Below are 7,207 nucleotides of genomic sequence, written 5' to 3'. Positions count from 1 at the left end.
TTTTTTTTTTTTTTTTTTTTTTTTTTAAAGAGATCTCAGAGGCATTAGAGATTCTGAGAGGAAAACAGGTGGGCATCTGCCCTCCATTTGAAGAAGAATTAATTCCCAATTGAAGTACTTTCTTAGCTTTCTTCTTAGGTTTTACAATTTCTAATCCAGGACCTGCAACTAGCAGAACAGAGATTAAGGAAAAAGGATGAAATAAAAGCTTCCTGTTCCTAGTAACAATAAACACTTAGAGAAAAAGCAGTGGTACAGTGGTGTTTTCCTCTGGCAGAGCTTATCTGGGCAGAGTTGGCTCACAGCTTTGCAGAGCTGTTTGGGAGTTGTGCAAAGACAGGCAAAGGATCTGGGCAGGGTGGGGGAAACAGAAGGGAGCCCTTTCCCTTTTCTTTATGTAAAAACTGCTCCTTTGACTCAGAGAATCCCAGACTGGTTTGAGATGGAAGGGACCTCAAATCCCATCCAGTGCCACCCCTGCCATGGGCAGGGACAGCTTCCACTGTTCCAGGCTGCTCCAAGCCCCACTGTCCAACCTGGCCTTGGACACTGCCAGGGATCCAGGGGCAGCCACAGCTGCTCTGGGCACCCTCAGGGTGCCAGGGCCTCACCGCCAACCACCGTAAAAAATTTCTTCCTGATATCTCTTCTGAATCTACCCTCCTCTGGTTGAAAGCCATTCCCCCTTGTCCCATAGCAATAGGCCCTACTAAAAGGTCTGTCCCCACCTCCCTACCTTTCTAAAACTCCCCTTTAATAAGAGATTCCCATAGCCTTCTCCTCTCCAGGTGAGCACCCCCAGCTCTCCCAGCCTTCCCTCCCAKCAGAGCTGCTCCATCCCTCTGCCCATCCTGGAGCCTCCTCTGGGCTCTCTGCAGCAGCTCCAGCTCCTCCCTGTGCTGTTCCCCAGGGCTGGGGCAGCTCTGGAGTGGGGTCACACCTGAGCACAGGGACACAGGGACAGAATCCCCCATTTCCTGCTGCCCACACTGGGAGACCAGCCCCGGATGCCATGTTGGCTTTCTTGGCTATGAGTTTGCACTGCTGAATCATGTCCAGCCTTTCAGCTACCAGCATCCACAAATCCCCTTCCCCAGGGCTGTTCCATCTGTTAATCCCCTCGGGAGCCACAGTGGAGCCCCCCTTGCAAAACACAACCACAGCAGCAGAGGAAGAGGGAGGTGTTCAGCCTGCAGCAGCTGATCCCTGGCACCAGGGAATATTGCCACCTGTCTGTGCTTTCTACAGGTAAATTGGTACTCTCTGKGCTTGTCCTGACATCTTGAATGCAAATTGTTATCTTCTGGTACCTTTGTGAAGTTTTGATTTATACCTTCTTCTTGTATGTGAGTTTGAAATACCTAAATGCAGGCGTAGCCCACAAAAGACAGCTTAATGGTTACAGCACTGGAACATCTCTGGGATTGGGATGCTGCCCATGCAAGAGGAAAAAGAAAAAGTTCACCTCTTATTAGACTTATAGAATAAACACACCATTTAAGTGGGTGGAGGGAAGATTTGAAAGAAAAGGTGGTTATTTCTGACAGCTTGCCTTTGCAAAGGCATTGTGGGGGAACGAAAAGTTGAGATTTTAAGATGAAAGCCATGATTAAATATCTTAGGCAATATAACTGTAAAAAAGGAAAATCTGAGGCTGTACTGGGTCAAACAAAGTCAGGTCTCCTGGGACTTTAACATCCCTATGCAGAATGCAGGAATTKATTTTATTTTCACATATTAAATTTGTTTTTATATCGAGAGTGTTGCACTTTCTACTAGAAAACAAATGTGATCTGCATCAGTAGCAAGAAGCACCATCTGCTACAAAAATGAAATGTATGCCATAAGACCATAAAGAAGTCTTTTAATAAGTGAGATCTATTTGTGTATCAATAGATGTCAACKTATGCTAATAGGGTGAGGGAGAGCCACAGACTATGAATTCTCAAGATTTGCACTRCTCACTGTTCAAATTTAGAACACCCAGTTATTAGACTGTGCATATAAATTTTCTCCTCACTTTAAAAGTGGTGTTATATTTCTACCGAAATCAATAGAAAATAATGTTTCCTTGCCAAAGCTGTAGTGACCATCTCCAAATAAATATTCAGGCTGGAGGAAACTTCCATCTGTATTCCCACTCAGCAGCCAGAGAGAGGGTTATGTGTGTTGAGTGTCAGGCTGGGAGGCTGCAGGGGTTTGGAAAGGCTCTCACGGGAAATGTTCACTCTCCCAGAGACTGCAACACACACAGGACTTGGGCACACAGCAGTTCTCCTTCCACTGGCAACATATCCCACAAGATGTTACATTTGGCACTGGGAAGACTGGAATAAGGAAGAAACTATTTCTCTTTATGCTGGCAAAAGTTGAATTTGGATAAAACATTTTGTGTGTTAGTTATTCACATAACTGGAGCTGCTGGTTGCTCTTATTCAATGTCAGAATTTGGACTTGTGTATTCGACAATTTTATCTTTGACTGGTGCTGGAATTCGTGGATTAAATAAAAGGGGATCTCCTGCCATTCTGTAGGCTGGGTTTTAAATAAGTAGTTCCATTTTTAGGCATTTCATTTCTCAAGCAATGAGAACTGGTGGATAAGAAAAGGTGAAGAAGAGAACAAATGTCCCATTTTGAACCCTTAATATCCCATCAATTAACCTACTGAAAAAAACTAATGGGTCAAATTTTAATAGGTCTGAACTTTTCTGAGGGGGAGGGAGATGTTGGTGAGGGAAAAAAAGCTTTACCAACTCCTTAAAGAACAAAAAGTTCAAGAAAGATTTTGGAATGGTTCAGCAGAAAATGTAATTAAGTTCGCGCAGGTATAACCAGTGAAGCCACAAAGTTTGGAACTGAATTTGCTTAATATGTCCCAGGTTAACTTTCTTGAGTACTGATAATTCTGAGATAAGGCACTCTGACCCCCAAAAGGTGCTGTGTGTTCCTCTGCTTTGCAATGTGACACTTTTCTGGAATTCAAATAACAATCAAACAATTTCATTTAGAAAATGTAACAGTTTGACCTATGTCTTGTCCTGCTTACTTTCTCRAGTTGAAAAGCACAGTTAAACACAATCAAAATGGACAAAAAGAAAAAAAGAATACGCTTCTAATCTTTATGAAAACCATCTAGATGGTTTTGCTTTTGCATCCTTGTAGGACCTATACTTCTAAACCTCAAAAGGAAAACACAATCCTTCCATCAGTGACAGAAAATAATTCAAAAGCTGACAAGATTAAAAATTTGATTGTCTGATGACCAAATTAAAATTCCTTCTGATTTTTTTTTTAATTTAGCTAAAGAATATGAGAATTCTGTGTAGTAGACAATATTGACTCATTTTTCAACCTTGTTATCTTCAAGGTGTGCAGACAAATACAGTTGCAGCTAGAGATCTATTTCTATGTCCATTTAAATTCATTCATGAGCACTCACACAATGCTATGACTGCTCAGTTCACACTAATTTCAAAAGGATTAAAGCTCCCTTATTTACTACATAAAYAAGATGCAGAAAATGTGATCATTGACTTGGATCAGCCCTTAAAGCCAAAAATCATTGACAATCTTTATAACAATTTCCATGGGCTTTGTATCAAACAATTCACAACAGACCCTAAGGCCTGGTAATCTTGGACAGCATTAAGTCCTGTGACCCTACAAACCTCCCAAACATTGCCATGGATGAAGCAGGATTCTCCTACTCATGTACTTGGAGTGTGGAACATGAAGCTTCTGGACAGCAAAAGGAAAGAATTCAGTTGAGGAATTGTGGTAATTTTGGCTTCTTGGACAATCCTGACCATCAGCAGGCAGTGAGGAATAAGGATTAAAAAGCCAGGATTAAAATTGCTAAAGCACTTGTTCTCAGATGTGAGACAATGCTGAAAGCCAAATTACCTGCACACAGCAAAATGCATCAATTCAGAAACGTTGCATGATTTTACCTATAGCTGGGCATAGTCCTGAGTCACTTTTCAGATCATAACAACATTTACTTCTGGTTGTGTACAGAACAATTTGCGTCTTGTGATGAAATGTGCAGGAGGGTGAAAGGTCTCCCAGCCTACTCTGCCCATCTGGAGGAAKCTCTGAACTGCTTTGGGAAAGAAGCAGGGTGAGATGGAAGTTCTGTGCAGTTGGAAAGTTATTGTCTGCTCGCTACCACCAAGACTTGGTGGGATAAATCCACGGCTGGAGCCCTGCCTTCCATGGCTATAAAATGCTCAGGAGGGCCAGGCAARGAAGGAATGGGGTAGGGAGCTGCCCTCTAAGTAAAAAAAAAAATTAAAAAAATAAAAAATTAGGGATTGATTGCACAGAGCTGTCTTTGAGAAACAGCAATGCAGAGGCTGAGAGTTTATGGGCGAAGAGTGGAGATCAAGCCAAGSCAAAGCTCGTGGCTGATGCTTTCTTCAGGCCACACAGGGATCACAGGGAGCAAGGAAACATCACACTCAGCCCCTGATCCTGGCAGGGGAATTCAASCACCCCAACAGCTGCTGGAAATGGRACACAGCAAGGGGAAAGCCATCTGGGAGACTCCTCAAGTGCATCAAGGATAATCCAGATGGTTCAGAAACCCAACCAAAGGAGGTGCCTTGACTGGACCTGTTGCACACCTACACAGAGGAACTAATGGAAGTGGAAGCTGGTGGTGGGCTGGGTTGCAGGGAKCATGTCCTGGTGGAATTCATGATCTCMAGGGATATAGCCCAGGAGRCACATACAGCMAAGACCCCAAATCCTAGCTAAGTGAACTTTCAGTTAAAAAACAGGTGGATGGCATCTCCTGGCAAGCTCTTCTCAGGGGTGAAGGAGCTAGACAGAGCTGACTGTTGTTTAAAACATTTTTCTTAGAGTGCAAGAACTCTCAATTCCCATGTGCAAGTAACCAAACAAGGCAGAAAACCAGTGTGACTGAGCAAGGACCACCTGGTCACACTGAATCACAAAATGGGAATGTATGGTGGAAGCAGAGACACAAATCCTGGAAAGAATATAGGAATAGGGTCCAGGAGTGTAGGGAAGGGATCAGGAAAGGTAAGGCATATTTGCAGCTAAATTCAACAAGGAATGTGAATAATAATAATAATAATAATAATAACAACAACAACGTCTTTTACTAGTGAGTTGCACACTTGTAAAGAAATAGTTGCAGAAAAGGGAGAATAACAAAGATGTACCTCTGCCTTGAGCCCCCAAAAAACAACTCATGAAGGCTGGTGACTATTAACATGGTGATCCCTTTCCTCACACTTCTCAAATCCCTTAAACTCAGGTCAGGAACTGGGGGAAAGAAATCTCTCCCATCATAAGGGAAGACCAGGTTTGAGCTCATCTGAAGAACATGAACACAGACAAATCCTCCGGGTCCTGGGGAAGTTCTAAGCAGCTCTCTGCATCATATTTGTGCCAAAAGGGCACAGCCAGGACCCTGATGTTATTCTATACCAACTCACATCATTGCCGAGTGTGGGGGATAGGGACTCTCTCCCAGGGAGTAGGGATTCCTCCTGGTTGAGAAAACATAGCAGACAATCTTGTACTGCCTGTTTTCAGGGGGTGTTTCTGTGTGCATAATTTCTTTTCCTGTATCCTCTGTCATTTGTACTCTGCTGTTACTGCTCCTTTTCTTATCTCATCGCTGTTTCCAGTGCATTGTTGTGATCTCAGCCCACCATCTTCACCTTTGTGGCTCCAGCTCTCCTCTCCAGCTGCAGGTGAGGGGTTTGCAGAGCCTCCGAGGGGTCACTGGGCTGGGGAGMACCATTCCTGCTCCAGGATTTCAGGTGGAGCCTGCATTTACAGSAAAAAGGGGAACAGCCCTAGCCTTTTGTATCTTTTGATGCCTTATGTTGTGAGACTTTTAATCTTATTTTGATATGAAGCCTCTGTTTTCTGATGGRTTTCTCTGTGGAAGAGAAGGACTGTGGTAAAATACTTACTCACACTTTCTAAATTGCTACATAAAAAATTCCAAGTGCAGTCTCTTCAGGGTGCAGATTTTAGAAAATGCAAATGTGTAGATTCAGAAATGAGAAAAYACCGCTGTTGTAGTTTGAAGTTCACTGTCTCAGCAAAGTTCTGGAGGAGTAAACACATGACTCTGAATGTACATGCTGTAGTTTGATCAGACAAAATGTTCTGTAAGGACTGATTCTTTCTTTGGAGACTGATAYTATGAGCTAAACAGAAACAGAGCAAAACAAGCATTTGTATACRAGACAGCGTAAAATTTCAGTAGAAGATCTAGCACCTCTAGAAGTTCAGGACTTAGCTGAGATTAATTTAAAATCTTTACCTTTTCAGTTGCTCTCAGTATGTCAGACAGACAGTCTGGATAAAACTACAGCTAGTGCTTTTTTTTGTTCTTTTAGATATATCATTATATTTTTGTAGAGCAACAGAGCATGGCAAGTACTGAAGGAAAGGATAAAACAGATACTTGAGGTTATCATTTACACACACTGTAGTAACAGATCTAGTCCTAAAGGGCAGCATTAAGCTGTGTCAGTGGTACTGGTAACCTRATTAACCATGAACTCTATTCAAATGCAGCAATGTCAAATTATGTTTTGCTCCTTATATACYGATAGGCCTATGGGGAGTGCTGGAAATAAATATCAGCTTTAAGGCTGGGTTACAGTATCATATTTGCTCTGCAGGCTGTTAAACTTTACTAGTTTTCTTTATAAAAGGACAGATGTACCAGTTTTGTAGTTTGTTGACACATTGCAAAAGAACAATATACTCTTTCTTTTTTTTACTCCCCCTGGAAGAATTAAACCATCACTGACATTAGCAAACAAATACAAGAGAGCCATAAAGATGCTTCATAGTTTTCTTGTCCAGAATTTGTGTGGAAAAAACCAGCATCGAAATTTCTTTGCCAAATTATGTAGGTTGTGATTTATTTCTGTTACAGATAAGAGTAACTGTGAGGAAATGGATATTATGGCTTTTTAAGTTCTTTTTAAGGCTTTAACTCTTTCAATTTGTGAGAACTTTGATTCCCTCTTTCATTTATTACATTATTTATTTGGTCCTCATTTTTTACAGCTTCACTGCTGAAGGTTCATACACATTCTCAGATTTCTAAGATTCTCAGATTTCTGTGTGGAGTAAGGGCCTTTTTTTCATGTGAACATTTCAAATTAAAAATTTTTGCTTTTCTGTGGCACTCAATTTCCTGATTTTCT

The sequence above is a fragment of the Malurus melanocephalus genome, unplaced genomic scaffold (genome assembly GCF_030028575.1).
Source record: "Malurus melanocephalus ecotype Western Australia unplaced genomic scaffold, MMel_1.1 scaffold_507, whole genome shotgun sequence".
Lineage (NCBI taxonomy): Eukaryota > Metazoa > Chordata > Aves > Passeriformes > Maluridae > Malurus > Malurus melanocephalus.
The sequence above is the reverse complement of the archived record's forward strand: the minus strand, read 5'-3'. Positions refer to the sequence as shown.